This window comes from Nycticebus coucang, chromosome 20 (genome assembly GCF_027406575.1).
Source record: "Nycticebus coucang isolate mNycCou1 chromosome 20, mNycCou1.pri, whole genome shotgun sequence".
In the NCBI taxonomy this organism is placed as follows: Eukaryota; Metazoa; Chordata; class Mammalia; order Primates; family Lorisidae; genus Nycticebus; species Nycticebus coucang.
The window spans coordinates 61,196,171-61,212,400 of record NC_069799.1 but is presented as its reverse complement, the minus strand read 5'-3'; the positions used below and the strand labels follow the sequence as shown (position 1 = coordinate 61,212,400).

The 16,230-nt window shown below is 42.2% G+C and overlaps 1 protein-coding gene across 15 annotated transcripts in view; it reads left to right on the top strand.

The window, feature by feature from the left end:
* Positions 1-16,230, top strand: part of CELF2 (CUGBP Elav-like family member 2) — a 766,349-nt gene that overhangs the window by 495,280 nt on the left and 254,839 nt on the right. The window contains exon 2 of one of the 15 annotated variants that reach the window (XM_053572293.1): positions 8,503-8,605. The exons of 13 other annotated variants lie outside the window; for them this stretch is intronic. The gene's annotated coding sequence lies outside the window, so the exon portion shown is untranslated. Of the gene's footprint in view, positions 1-8,502; positions 8,606-14,745; positions 14,765-16,230 lie in introns of those variants that run through there. One more of the 15 variants, XM_053572286.1, reaches the window with a different exon arrangement.

Here is a 16,230-nt window from a genome sequence, read left to right as displayed (position 1 = left end):
TGTGGTCCCTGAAGTACGATCTTTTTCATCGACTGCAAGGTTCTCCTCATTTACCCTTTCCTTTCTCGACTCATTTCAGACAGACACTAATAATAGCCAACAGAGCCCTCAGGACTAATACGTGAATGAGAATTCTTATACCTCCCAAAGAGTTTTCATAAATCCCTTATCCTTAACCTCATTTCACTCTGTCTCTCCTCCCAGTTAACATAAAGCCAAAGCCCTTGGCTTGTTGGTTCATTTTCTAAAATTTTAAATTTGTTTGAAACTGCCTCCGCTGAGCTAACACTTGATTGAGTCACTGGGGAGAAGAAGATATACAGAGAAGTGCTAGAAAACAAATTGGACTTGTAGAGGAAGCATTGTTTGGAATTATTATATTGCCAAACACATTGTTTATTTCCCTAACATTTTTCTGAGTGTGAGCACTTGGATATTTCTTCACCAGAAAAGAATTTGGGAGAGTTGTTTTGCTCATCCTTCAAACTCTTCCTGCTTAGGCGTTTTAAAGGAAAGTGATGTTTTCCTTCATTAAAACAATCTCTGTAAGTTTCAAAAAAAGAAACTTAAACTTAAAACAAAAGCAATCTCTGTAAGTTTCCATTTCCACTGACCCATTAATACTTATAAGGGAAGAAAATTCTATAGAGATAATAAAGACCTGTAAATATCTTTTTCACGGAATTTCTGAGTATAATTTTCACTTTTTGTCTCCAGCCCTTGCAAGTTCAGTTTTTAGATTTGTGTTTTCCAAAGTAGATTCCATGGAATACTTAGGAGGCTGTCATGTGGATTGAACAGACTCTGTGGCACACATAAAGCTTATATCATACGTGGCTTTAAACGAGGGTAAATGGGTGTCTTTGATTCTTTGATTCAGGACTGTCAGATCTTTAATATGGCTATTTTGCATCATGGGTAAGGAAGAGAGAGAGTTCCAGAGTCTATGTGACCATGGAACCTTCTGGTGTGTGTTCTGCAAAACAGACTTTTGAGATGTACTGTCCCAAATCCTTTTGTTGCATCATCATCTTTGGTTCCGAAAGAAGCCTCAGAGGTAGAAAGCTCTAGCCAGGAAAATAATTTCTTTTTAGAAGATTTAAAGTAGGGAAGATATCAGTTTGTTCAGTAATTCTGTCTCCACTTCAGACTTCAGTGCCTTTCCTGATAGTCGACTACAGACTAAATTTTTCCGAGATAGAGATATTTTCATTCTATAGTGTGTACATTAGAAAAAAATTGCATTGTCTAATTAACCCAGCATGTTTTTCTTACCAAGTGCACTTCAAGGGTGAAATACTGTGGGATGATCAGTTTTTTCCCTTTCCAGATGTCAACTTTGAAATTATGGAAAGTTCAGCTAAATGTTAATGTAAGACTCAGTCATTCATGATTGAAAGAAGCCCATGGAGCCATGTATCCAAATGTAAGGACTGTTCCCCTCTCTGCCTCTTCGCTCAACACTCCCGAAGGCGGCATTCCAGTTAGCAATACTCTGCCTGTAACGTCGCCTTTCCCAGTCACTAGAAAATGTCAGGGATACAGCTGGAACTGTGGAGACCATTCATCTCTGTGACAGTGTCACAGGGAAGAGCAGCGTTTTATAGCTGCAGGTTGTTAATAGAAAAGTTGACCTTTTTTTCTCTTTGCATTTAGGCTCTTGCCCTTGTTTAAAAAATTGGCAATGAACAGAATATGCATTTTTAGCTGTTTCAATATTGTGTATGTGAACGTGGTGAAAGTCGAAACCAAAGATATACTTTATAATCAGATCGTTGGATTCCTGCACATAAGGTTTTCTCAGTTGCCTTGTTTAGTTTTTAGCTTTTAATTCCAGGGCGGTAATTAATGATAGTAAATGTTTCCATGCCACCCGTCCTTGTTTTCTGTCTCATCACACCTCTACCCTCCGTGTAAGGAATATTGACATTTGGAAAGGGTAGACTCACCCTCGTTTGACAGCAGTATTAGCTTGTTAAGATCCACCGAGCTGTGAAAACACATCCATGACATACCTAAGGCAGACTTTAATAGCACCGTCCTCCTCTCCTCTCCTCTCTTCTTGAGGGGCAATCCAAACTTTTTTTTTTTTTTTTGCAGTTTTTGGCTGCAGTTGGGCTTGAACCCGCCACCTCCGGCATATGGGGCTGGTGCCCTAACTCCTTTGAGCCACAGGCACCGCCCGGGGCAATCCAAACTTTTTAACTCGATGCAGTACAGAGCCCTGTCATCTTCTATTTCAGCCAATCTGGTTCTTATTCACTGACTGTAATTACAAGTTTAGGTGCATGAATTCGTTGGTGAAACACTCCAAAAGGTGCACATACGTAAATGTGTTGTGTGCAAATGTTCTGAGTGCAGAATACCTAATTGAAATGAATGGCAGGGAGCACAACGTCACTGAAATGGTCAGGAAAACAGATATCAGGTATTTCACAGCCCTGCTTTTGTCTCTGCAAGTTTCCTTCATGTATTAGATGCCAGAAGCTGCAAAATATGTACAGAATTGAGTGGGATCTTGGGTGTAACCTATTACCATGAAAAATTGGCAAGAAGGAAATCACTTGTTTGCTATGCGTTCTTATGTAACCTTGTACAAACTGTTCTGTTAAAAACTCTTTACTTTTCCCTGGCTTAAAAAAAAAAATATCAGACGAGCCTTCCAAATATTTTTGAGAACCACACTTGTTTGTACGCCTTTTTATTTTTTTAAACTGCGTACCCTTTCTTTCCCTCTTAACTTCCCAAGTGTTGGATCACAGATGAAGCCTTGACTGGGAGTCTCAGCACCTTGACTTTTAGCAGTATTTTAATTATTTGGGAGATTACAGTGTGTTCAGATGTGCTGGATTCCATCATCGCTTTGCTGCTGCATTCTAATGTCAGCAGGATTAGGCCAGTCTGGATGCCCTGTTTGGCTCTCATCATTTTATCGTGAAATAGAAGGGGGGAGAGAGACCAAGGATGTAGTCTGTGTAGACAGTGTGAATCCGGACGTCTGACCGCCTTGGGTTGGGATCTGTCCATAAGTTGCCTTTATTGGGTGTTCTTCATTTCCTTTCCTCTTGCTTCCAACTTATTCTTTTCTCTCTTGTCTTTTACTTTTCTGATCTCCTGATTATTTTTCCTCAAAACTTAACTTTATCATTTTGTTTCTGCATGTCTCCTCTACGGCACTACCCCATCCTTCCGGCGCAGACTTAGACTCACAGGATTTTGAAATAGCAAGGTCTGTAGAGATGGCTCACAATGTGCTGCCTGCCTCCTTCGGGTGTTATTTATTTACTTGCTCTCCTTGGAATGGGTTGTGTATGCACTCTGGGTATTGGGGGCAGGGAAAAGCCAAGTGTAACAGTGCTTATTACAAAGCACCTCCAGCACTGGGAGGAGAAGAGCAGGGTATCATGTCCCCGGGAGAACATTACCAATACGGAGGACTGGCAATGTGCTCTCGGATCTCTGTTGCCTGTGTGATTTCTCTGGGATATAATAAAAAGCATTTGCTGGTCACACATGCCACCTGTGGCCCGTCAGGTGCTCAGGGGCCGCGGAGGCAGGCGGGGCTAAAAGAGCTTCATCAGCACTCGGGGCTCAGCTGGGCTGCTGCAGCTCTCTTGCTCCCTCTGGGTTTCTTGACAAACTGGCCTCCTGCTAAGGGCAGGGAACCGAATGGCAATGGGAGGAGTTAATGAGCCACAGAACATGTGGCTGTCTAAGAACAGAACGTTGTTTGTATCACGAACTCTTTGTCCCTGAAGTTTTCAGAGAGAAATCCAGTGTAACGGGCTCAGAAACATCCTGCTTGTGTTGATCTCTTTTAAATGGTAAAAGAAAACGCAGCATTTAAAAATCATTAAACCACATGGTTCCGGCCTTGTGTTGCGCTGGGGTTTCACGTCCTGCTGGGATGTGCACAGATGCTTGGTACTACAAGAGGCGGACGTCGTGGCCAGTGGACGACATCTGCATTATCAGAACCTGGCCTTTCTTGATCAGGCTTGCTGGTTCTAATGTGGTTCCACTGGCCCAGATCAGCCACTTCTGCCTGTGGGGGAACCCGTGCTCCTGGACTGACAGCTGTGAGCTAATGCTTTTTGTACATTCTTATTCTGCCATTTTCCCCTTTTATTTTGGGTTGAGCACTGCGTTCTGTAGAGCCTGCTCCACCATGGCTCATTAGACCTTGCCTCTCAATTGCGGCGGCCCTCTGACCTCTGGGTCATTGTGCCAACCTTCTGTCTTGTGTCCTCCACCAGTCCCTTCTGGCCAGTAAGGCCAGACCAGTCTTCAGGCCCGTCTTCTGGGGTCATGCAGTTGCTTCCCAGTGGCTGCCTCTACCTGCCTGATGCTCAGACCTCTGGAAACTTCTCTGCCCTCTTACACATCAACCTGTCCTCCCATCCCTATCACTTACTCAACCAGTGAGGCTGTCACTCCTTCCCTGCCTGCCTGCCTTTGTCCCGCCTTCTTCATAAAGTTTCCATTTTTTGAGGGAGAGAAAGACAAATAGAACTTCATACTCTGAAAAGAGAATCTTGGCTGTTTTCCAAAACTAGTTCTGTTTTTAGCAGTAAGATACCTGAAAACCGAATGAGTATATCTTGTGATCCAGTGCTGTATTCTTCAGATCAGGGGGACAGTCAGTGTGGGGGGTGGGGTCTAGGGGAGGTAAGGATTCTGAGCTATAGTCTTGGTTTCTAAGTTTTCCTAAAAAGATAACCTTTCTTTCGTGGAAAGGTTAGTCTTTTAAAGCCTTCTTACATTAACACTTGTGTTGGAGCCGTAGAATGGTATGGACGCTGTCTCGAGTACATCTTTTCTGCTGTGTTTCACATGAAACGCTTTCTTACATGCCGACGATTGAAAACAGCTAAAACATAGGATTTTCTTTCAATTATCCATTTATGTATTATTTATGGGAAATATTTGAATCTGGCAGGATCCTTAGCCTCGCCATCTTTGGGGCTTGCCTCTCTCAGTAAGCTGGCTTACATAAAACTTAATCATAACTAAACAGTGCATGTTTATGAGACATCGCCCCCTCCCCCCAAGGCCTCTCCAGTTGGGTACCACATTTGAAGCATTTATTTACTGTATGTGGAGTGCCTGGGTGACAGGTGCCACACTGTGTACCGTGGTGTCACAACATACCACGACTGTTACATGGAACTGAAGACTTGAGAGGGAGACAGATTCTAATCAAATAATGACACAAATACATAATGAAAAGCTAGTTTACAATGTATAAACAGGGATTTAATATAACTGATGGTGGAGCTGGTCAAGGGAAGGCCTCACTGAAATGAAATATTAAAGATCTTCATATTGCCCACTATATGGGACTAACAGGATGATTGAACGACCTTAACTATACCCTAGATGTCTGTGGCTGTTATAGTGTATTTCTCGTTAATAATACTTTCTTTTGCTAAACTGCATCTGCAGACCATGTGGTGGGAAGCCTGAGAAGACTTAGCCAGTAGAGATTATGACCTGATTACAAAGATACTGCAAAATTTACTTCAGGTAATCTGTTTTTAGTGACTGTGATCCCACCTTGCTCCATCTGATGATGGGAGGTCTTTATCCTGTTACCAAGCCCTGGGTTTGGTGTTGGGTGCTAAGGAAGGTTTCCTTAGGTGATCTGTGTTGTACAGGCCTTGGGTACTGCCCTGGGGGTTATCAGATGGACCTTTACTCTGTTCAAAACCAAGCAGTGCCATATTTAATAATGAAAAGCTACCTTCAGGTAAATAAAATGTAATTTCTTTTGCCCCCTTGGATGGTTTTGTGTTTGCTTGGCACTTCCCTGGACTCTCATACGTCTGTCAGTGAACATGGAGGATGTTGTCCTTTACAACAAAAGCTCTTTTCCACCCAGTTTTGTTGGAGGTAAACAGCAAGTCTGAAGTAGCCAGACTTGTTATTGCAATAGAATTTTCGGGAGGAAATTGTAGCTTGGGAAGAGGAAGTAAGTGGATTCAGGCACTAAGGCTAGTGAATTATGTAGGAGACTTCTAATTTCCAAATCTGGTGGCGTTCCCCATGGTATCACAGCTGCTCTGTACTAACTTTTCTGAACTTATGATTGTCCATGAAATTCCATGTTGTCCTGTGTAACTTTCCTCTTCATTAGAGCCTGGGTTTTAAAAATATATATATTGTCATCTTTAATATTATATAATCTTACAGTATTGGGTTGTTTAAAGATATTTTACAGAAAACCAAGATCATAGCAAAGTAAATTGTATTTTCACAGGGTAAAGGAGACCTTCTAAAGAATCCAATTCATTTATGCCTTTAAATTATCAATCATAAGCACTATAATTATGTGACACATTCTCTGGACATCCGTTTTATTATTATAGTCACTTTCCCTACAAAGTGTCACACAACAGCGTTCTTTTGTTCCTTGGGTCAGCCGTTAATTAGTTTTCTTTCAATAGACAACCCCTTCAGCTATGCAGATGGGATGCCGTGATCTCCTTCATTACCTTCTGGGTGTGAATCCTCTCTTAACATTGCCATTGGTCCTGTCACCTGAGAGGCACATCTAAGGAAACAAAATACATCCAAACACATGCATAATCAATTTTGACTACGTGTTGTAGATAAAGAGGAAATACCGTTTTCTTTTTACTTTCCCATTTTTAGGCTCAAATAATTTTTTTTGTCTAACATGTTTCTGCCATTTTTCTCCTAGGACACACATTTCTTCAAAAAGACCAAATCGATGTATTGGAGCGTTTCTAGGCATACTTCTGGATTTCTCTGTTAGCTCACCTTGAATGTCCTTCTGGCAGTTCTGTTTATAGATTTTATTAATGATACCATTACAAACAATGGGGCAGTGGGTTGTTTTCCAAAATGAAGACAAGTAAATATCCTGTTTTGATTATAGCCACAATTAATTTTGATGTGTAACTGCCAAAATCTGTGGGAAGCAACAGATTCCTCCGTCCATCTCCTCAAGTTGTGAGGCATGAGATGATGTACACAAAACAGTTGGGACAAAGCCTGGCATATAGAAAGTGCATAATATGCTGTCATTACAAAGCTGGTGCAGATTTATACGGTGGGAGTCATAGGATATGTGACAGTGTCTTTTATGACATTGTGTCTTTCAGCAAAGCTTTGATCTTTGATCTTTCCCTTACTTTATCAACCCATCGTTGCTGTGATACCACTAGGAAAGGGCAGCTGGTGTGTAGGGCAGTGGTTCCTAGACTTGGAGGGACATGTCCAGGGGGCTAAGCTTTTATTCTGACCAGGAATTCTATTAACATCTGTCACTGGCGTTCATCATAATTTTTAAAAGGAGTGATAGAGGTCACATTCAGTGTGTATTCATAGAACTGTCTTTTATAGAATTTCAATCGATGAAAAATCTACATTATCCTTATCGATCTCATTTTACAAGAGACTGAAGAAAACTTTATTGTGGACCCATGAGTGAGTGAAGACAGTTGAGGGAAGACAAAAATCTCTGTTTTCTACTGTATTCTGTAAGATATAAATTTGTGAGCTATTGTAGATTTTGGAAATTGAATTATAGGCATTACCATAATGGTCATAACCTAGAGCCCATATATTTATTTATTTATGCAAATTTCCAGTTGCCCAGCATAACCGGAAAAAGAAATTAATGGGAAAGCTGTTAACTCAGGTTTCATCTGTGTTTCTCCCTGTGTAGTTCACTAGTCAGTGAATGTAAGTGAAAGACAAACATATACACGTTTACTCAAAAGAAACAGGTGGACTGTATATTTGTAGAATGCCATTAAAAGTCCAAGTTGACAGTTACCGTTTTTCTGTGTCCAGTGCTATAGTTGCACCACGGAGCCCTTGATGGACAGGGTCAAATTCCTGTTTCTCCCAAACTTCTGAATCACCCCTGAGAGAAAGAATAAGAAAGGGAATTAATAGTTTGAAGAAATACAATTATTTCACAAATAATTGGTTTAATAGAGACACTGGTAACTGAGGGTCTAAGCGCATTTTCTCAGTCTTCTCCTCATTCATGTGCTTGTGAGTGGGTGAGGAGGATGGATGTGCTTGGCTCAGGTGGTTTTTAAGATTCCTTCTTAACCTGAAGTTCTATGGAACAGGTTCGAAAGAAGAGAGTCAACATTTTTTGCTACACGTGACCTAATTTGATCCCAGTTGCTCACCCAAACACTTGGTCGCATCTGGAAAGTATGGTAGATGCTGTCGTGACCGTCTTGTAAGCTCTTACCAGTGAGTTTTTACTGCTTTTCCCTCTCCCCATCTGGAGTATCCCCTAGCTAGCCGTTTCCAAAGGTTCCTTTTCAGTCCCAACTGCTGTATTATTTAAATCTCATCTACAGCGCTCTCTACAAGCAAGGCTTAAATCTGCTTTTGTATTTGAAAACAAAGCTTTAAAAGCAGCTAGGGGAGCCACATAAAAGAATAGTGATTTTGTGACAATGGCCTAAATCCAAGAAATGCATTTAGAAAGAGTTTTTGTTTGTTTTTTAGCAGAAATTGGTTTCAGCATGCTTGTCCATTGAAAGTGGAGGATACTGAGCCCACGGAGAGATGATACCTCTGATGGAAACTGGAGATTTTTGTTATAGGAAGACGTGTATGTATGTGTACCATGTACCCTGTATTTCACAATCTTATAAAAGTCATTAAAATGCATTTTGTAATCACACAAATCCTTCTGTATATGGAGTTTGCCTTTTTTTTTGAGCCAGAGTCCACTGTGTCACCCTGGGTAGAGTGCTGTGGAGTCACAGCTCACAGCAACCTCCAACTCCTGGTCTTTAAGCGATTCTCTTGCCTCAGCCTCGTAAGTAGCTGGAACTATAGGCTCCCGCCACAACGCCCAGCTATTTTTTTGTTGTGGTTGTCATTGTTGTTTAGCAGGACCGGGCCAAGTTTGAACCTGCCAGCGCCCTAACCACAGAGCTAGGGGTGCTGAGCCAGGAGTTTGCCCTTTCACACAAGCATTTTTAGGGTCATTCCATAAATGGGGCTTTGTTGCTCTCTGTAGGAAATAAATGGTTAGATATTTTTATAAATAACTTTTGCCTTTGCTAAAATGCGTAGCTGGAACTAGGTGGCTAATAGCATGCTCTGTAATTGGTAATCAATCACGTAACGATTTATTACACTTGTATGAACTTCTCCGTACCTGATAGTCTCAGTACAAGATGAAGAGAAACATAAGTTACGATTATAAACATCAATTCCATAAAATGCACCGGTGATCAGAGAGAGAGGTATGAATAGCTGCGGTTGGATCTGTGAAGAACTCTTGCACAGGAAGGGGAGGTATTTGAATTGTATAGGAAGAGAGGCAACTGGATTATAAATTTAAAAAATAATAACAGTATTTACCAAGCGTGCTGATTTATTTCTCGGTAGAAGAATGAAACATCTAAGAGGAAGCAGGATTGGAGGGTTCACTGTCATGAAGGTAGAACAGCACAGCACTAATGCTGGGAAAGGTGAGGACGACGCCAAGGGCCAGCGTCAGGAGCAAATGTGATGGGTCTGGGCGTTCTAACCCAAGTCTGAAAGGGTGAACATAATACTGTGAACGTACACCAGAAAAAGAAGTCCTAGTACTAGGGAAAATTCTACAGTGAAAGGGAAGGGCCAGAGGAGGAAAACCAGGTGCCCAGCCCAAGCTCCTAACCACAGGCTTCTGGAAGAGAAGGAGTAAGAGCCAGTGGAGTGACATGTCCAGTTGCCTGCTCTCCAGTGGATTCCAAATCGGTGGGCTGAGGGGTGCGAGGGTGGGAGGGAGAGGACGTGCCTGGAGGCCCTGGCTCCATCTGTGTAACAGGAAAACGGTCTGCCTTGATGAAAAATCAATCTTCAGGGGCAGCAGAAACAGCTCCTGTAAGAACACAAGATCCCAGACCTGACTTGGGCAAGATGCCACCATGGGAGCTAACGAGCCAGTGTGGGTCTAAAGAGGTGCCCACCCTGAAGGGGGGCAGCACTGGGCCCCGGGAGGTGGGGGTCCCTGCCACCATGGGAGCTAATGAGCCAGTATGGGTCTAAAGAGGTGCCCCCCCAAAAGGGGGGCAGCACTGGGCCCCGGGAGGTGTGGTCCCTGCCACCATGGGAGCTAATGAGCCAGTGTGGGTCTAAAGAGGTGCCCCCCAGAGGGTGAGCAGCACTGGGCCCCGGGAGGTGTGGTCCCTGCCACCATGGGAGCTAATGAGCCAGTGTGGGTCTAAAGAGGTGCCCCCCAGAGGGTGAGCAGCACTGAGCCCCAGGAGGTGGGGGTCCCTGTCGAGGGGAGCTCCGCTCCATGAATGTCCTATTACCATGTGAGCTCGACCCTTGCCAGAGACACAGTGACATTATAGGTGCCTTAAAATATTTAATATATCACTTGGAGAAAATCTGCATTTTTCTAAATGTTGATCTATAGAAGGAAGAGAAAAAGGAAACCGAGTAAGTGATAAACAAGTACTTGCCGTGGAACTCTCACGGAGAAGCCTCAGACCAGGCCTCCGGGGGAGGATGCCATTTGAATAAGTGTTAATCCCAAGGGAATGCTTGGCCTTCATGGCGAGACAAACGCTGATTATATGCTCAGAGCCACCGAGGTAGTATTTCTTTGTTTTTATTTTCCCCTGATGAAATACTTGAAGCTGGCTTTTTAAGTGTGAAGACGTAACTTAGGGATGGTGATTGTCATATTTAGACTTGGGGAATAGAGGAGCCCCAAAACATTTTTATTTAACAGCCTGATTCCCCAAATCCCAGTATCCTGCCTTTAAACCCACACGATTAGAAAGCTGCATTTTAAGATACTCCATGCAACAAGATTCTAACATTTGCTAGAAGTCCACCACAAAGAGCCATTATTCAGCAAGAGGAAACTCTACTTTTCACTGTTAGCAAGATGTGTTAAATTAAATGGAGTTTGTTCCTTTTCTTTGCCATTTTTGTGGTCTAGATTTTCTTTTGCCTAGAAATAGGCTACACAAAATGAGAATACTTTATTCCCAAGCAAATGGAAATACATTATGTGAACAGAAAAATAATATCTAAATCTCATGTTAAAACCCCCTCTTTTAGAGCCAGGAGAGAATTTGGCATGTTCCTGTTGAGGTTTAGCATTTAAATGCAACGCAAAAGAGTATAAATAAAATACCAAGTCAGGTTGCATGCGCTCAGCCGTGTGATCACATTTTAAGTACTGTCTGCAAATCGTCCTTCTATGAGTGGACTGTATTCAGCTGTCACTACTCTTGTGGATGTTTCTTTGATGAAAAAGCCTCTTTTTAAGGAGTCATACTGTAGTTATTCCCCACGTCCTGCTACTGGCTTTATGAGTTCTATTTCAGTGTGCTGTGTAAAATGTTCTTTTTCAAAAACTCAGTGAGCAAATTGGGTGTGGTGCTGTTAATTATCATATGTGATCTCGTTAAGCTACAGACAAGATTATAAGATTCCTTTGGTGCCCCACACTGGTTAACAGAACCAGCATTACCAAATGGGGGTTCCGACTCTTATTTCACTGCGCCTCTGTCATACGATGTGGCGTCATGCATGATGCTGCTGTTTTATTGAGTTGCTGAAATATGTATTCTGTTCCGTAATCCCTGGAATTTGGAAGTGAATGTCTGTTTTAAAGCAGGGATCTTAGGCTTGTGTTTGTCTTTATTGTGGCCTAATAGCTTGGAGAGGTTTGAGCTATTTTACTATTTTTGAGCTATTTTAAAGGTGGAAAGCAAATTTAGAGCACTTATTAAACAGATGCCTGGGGAAATGGGCCCTTTTCTCACGAGGAGGGTGTTTACACAGCGAGGTCCTTTGACGGCTAAGCCTGTTTTAAAGAACTCCAGTGACAGAAAACACATCCCCAGTGAGTGCTCTTGTTTCTTCTCTATGGAGGATTTTAAACCTTGAAGAGAAGGCTCGGAGTCCAAAGAAAAGGCTGTGCAACTGCAGTAAGCCCACAGCCGTGTACTTGAATACTCAGAGATAACAGCTGTCAGGACAGAGCGAGGGAAATGCAATGAATTCTATCAGCCAGAGGGAAGCTTGGCCTTAGGCACCATGAGAGTGTAAGAATAGTTTCCTTTTCCTTTTCACTTAAGGAAAATAGTTTCCTTTCCTTTTCACTTAAGGAAACTTAACTCTCCAAGGACTCCCAAACTCACTCTGCTGGATGTATGAACTCCCCCAAAATGTGCGTGTTTCCATCCTGACAGTATGTCTGGATGAGAGGGCAGAGAACCTTTGCCCATAAAGTACTGGCATTTATCTGATTTAGGGTAAGTTTCAACCTTCAGATGCTGAAGATTGGGACAGAATAGATACTCTGAAACAGCTGAATTGGCCATAGTTCTTTCTTTGTCTTGGATTCTTTTCATTTAAATGTATATTTGAAATGCTACTCTTTGAAATTGGAGGCTCATGCTCAAAATGGAAGAGGAAGAAAAGAGAGACCTAGTGAAGTTCCTGGGTTGCTACCGCTGATGCTTTGCGAATACCCATCACGGTGAGTTGAGTAGTCAAGGTCTGCTTTGTCTGAAGTCACTGAACGGCCCTGTGATCTCCAAGGTACGATGGTGGTTGTATTCTATTCTGACACGGGAAGACGCTTTGTAATTTAATTCAGCTCAGAAGTGCTGAGTGACCCTCACTCAGGAATTGTCCTGGAGAGGACATCTCTAATCCTTTCCCAAGATAGTCAGTGGTATCTTCCTGATCCAGAGGCATTTTGAACTTCTCTGAGGAGTAAGGTAACAATATGCCAGATTTGATTATTACAATAAAATAGTTAATTTTAGGAAAAGTGTAATTTGGGCATGGGAAGTATTTTCTGTGGTCAGATCTCTTCCTGTTACAGAAGCCCCCACGTTGCCCAGCATCCACACATTGGTCTCTCGAGGCCACTCTGTCACAGCGCCGTCCTCCTCTGATGGACTTTGAGATAGAATCCGGGCAGACCTCATTTTATGGCGCTCAGCTTTTTTGTGCTTCCGCAGATGCTGCATTTTTTTCACAAGTTGGAAATTGGTGGCAACCTGCACCAAACGAGTCGTTGGTACCATTTTCCCAGCAACAGAATCCTACGAGTGACCTCTCAGGGACAGGAAGAGTCACGTTTCTCACTTTAAATCAAAGCTGGAAATGATCGTGTTAAGTTAGAAAGGCATGTCCAAAGCCAAGATGGGCTGAGATAGACCTCTTTCTACCCAGTCAAGTTGTAAATGCACAGGAAGAGTTCTTCAAGGAAATGAAAGGTGCTCCAAAGTGAACCCAGGGGTAATAAGAAAGCAGGACAGCCTTATCACTGATAAAGAGAAAGTTCGAGTGGTGTGGACAGAGCAAAGCAGCCACAACATTCCAGTAAGCTGAAGCCTCACTGAGAGCAAGGCCCTGGCTGTATTTCCTTCTGTGAAGGCTGAGAGAGGTGCAGAAGCAAAGTGTGAAGGGAGCAGAAGGTGGTTCATGAAGCTGAAAGAAAGACGCCGTCTCCATAACGTAAAAATTCAGCTGAGGCAGCACGTGCTGATGGAGGAACTGCACCAGGTTATCCAGAAGATCTAGCTAAGATCATTGGTGAAGATGGCTACAGCAAACAGCAGATCTTCAATGTAGGAAGACAGTCTCCTGTGGTAAGTTGTTACCCAGCAGTTTCATAGATGGGAGAAGTCAGTGCCTGGTTTCAATGGGCAGGCTGACTTTCTTGTTAGGGACTAAAGCAGCTGGTGACTTTAAGTTGAAGCCAAGGCTCATTTACCGTTCCGAAAGTCTTAGGGCCCGTAGGAATTATGCTAAATCTTTTCTGCCAGAGCTCAATAATGGAATGACAAAGCCTAGATGATAGCACATCTGTTTACAGCATGGTTACTGAATCTGTGAAGCCTGCTATTGAGACCTGCTTAAAAAAAAAGGTAGCTTTGAAAAACATTACTGTTCACTGACAACATACTGGTCACCCAGGAACTCTGATGGACAGGTGCAGGGAGGCGAATGCTGTTGTCATGCCTACTAGCTGACCATCCATTCTGAAGCCCATAGATGAAAAAGTAATTTCATCTATCCATTTCATAAGGCTATAGTTTCCATAGATGGCGACGAGGCTGGGCAAAGTCAATTGAAAACCTTCTGGAAAGGATTCTCCATTCTTGATGCTCTGTAACATTCATGTTCCTTGGAAGTCAAAGTATCAATAGAAGTGGATTCGAGCCCTCAGGGATGGCTTTGAAGGGATCAAAGACTTTAGCAGAGGAGGGAACTACAGCTGTGGTGGGAATAGCAAGTGGACCAGAATTAGAAATGGAGCCTGAAGATGTGACGGAATTGCTGAATTGCTGCAATCTCACGATCAAACATAAACCAGTGAGGACCTGCTTCTTATGAATGGGCATAGAAAGTGGTTTCTTGAGATGGAATCTCCTGGTGAAGATGCTATGAACACTGTTCAAATGATCCAAAGGAGTTAGAATGTTTTATACATTTAGTCGATAAAACAGCAGCAGGGTTTGAGAGGACCGACTCCCAGTTTAGAGAGAGGTTCTACCATGGGGAAAATGCTATCAAACAGCATCACAAGCCCCAGAGAAATCTTGCATGAAAGGGAGAGTCATTCCTGCAGCCGACTTCATTGTTCTCTTATTTTAGGAAATTGCCACAGCCAGCCCAGCCTTCAGGAGCAACCATCTGATCAGACAGCAGCCATCAGGATGGAGGCAAGACCCTTGCTCCCAGCAGAGAGATGGCAACTCTCCAAAGGCTCCATCCGATGTGTAGCTGAGGGGTTAGCGTTTCTTCGCAGTAACATTTTAAAGTTAGGGTTATATACATAGTTTTTGAAGACACAGTCCTGTGGTACACTTGACTGATTATAGTACAGTGTGATCATAACTTCTGTATGCACTGGAAAACTAAAAAATTCATGTGTTTTGTTGTAACATTTATTTTGGTAGTCTGAAACCAAACCCACACTGTTGCTGAGGCATGCATGTGTTTAGGAACACACCCTATATAAATTTGATATCTGATATTTGGTATCTTTGATTTAAGATGGTCAGACAGCTCCCACAACACTTAAAATTTATCTAGGCAGTCCCAGCACAGAAATATGCAAATATCAGTATTGAAATGATAGAATATAATTTTTATTTGAAAACATCACTGTATGGTAGATACTGTGCATAACCCTTTTTATTTCAAAGTAATTTGGGATCATATTTTAAGCATCATAAATGAGGTTCATTTCTTCACTTATTAGTTAATAAAGTATTCTTAGAATATAATTAAAGATTTTAAATTTGAAGGTCATATTTGAAGTATTATACAAGTGTGACAGCTGTCTTTAAAAAAGTATTTACTTTTTTTTGCTTGTCAGTATAAATAAGAAATGGTATAAAATGTGTATATTTGAGAACTCTGTGGTGTTGGCAGATCAGTGGTTGTCACTTTTGTTCACATGTTAGAATTACCTGAGTAATTCTTTAAAAACACTGGTGCCCAGATGCCCCCTCTTTTAAAAACACTGGTGCCTGGACGTTCCCTGGGTGAGGGGCCCTTCTGCAAATGGAACTTTACTCTGGAAGTGGGAACAGTGTAAGCTAAAAATCGTACCCTCATATTAATTTGATTTAATTAAAAAAAATTTTTTTTAAGTTTTGGAAATAATATACATATTCAGTGCTGTAAATGTAAAACAAAACAAAAAACAAACACTGGTGCCTGTGTCCCACTCTGACCAGTTAAGTCAGACCCTCTGAGGGTGGAGACTAAACATCTTTGCTTTATTTTCGGGGCATATGGGAGGGATTTGTACCTTGTACATCTTATATGCTTTGTAGGTCCTGAAGAGCAGTATTTATCCTGCAGAGTGATACTCCACGTCCGTGAGTTTGTTCGGAGAGTATTTGAAGGTCTGCTACGTATCAGGCATGATTGCCCAGTACCTGCTGGGAGAGACTTGATTCCTCCTCCTGGAGTTTATATTTTGGTTTTGGCGAAAGATTATTTGAGTCTTTTGAAAGTCGGAATGTACCACTGATTGGATCATCTCATTTCACTGACAGATTGAACCTAATTCTCGTCTGGGTTGGGTTTTCCAAATCAGTTTACAGGGCTTGACATTTTCTCTTTCAGATTTCGTTTCTCCTCAGCCACATTCCGTAGTTGGACTAATTTACTATTCTCAGCTCCTCAGTCCCCCTGGTGCTCCTGTCATAGTGCTCTGTGGTCATTTAACCAAGGGATTATTTT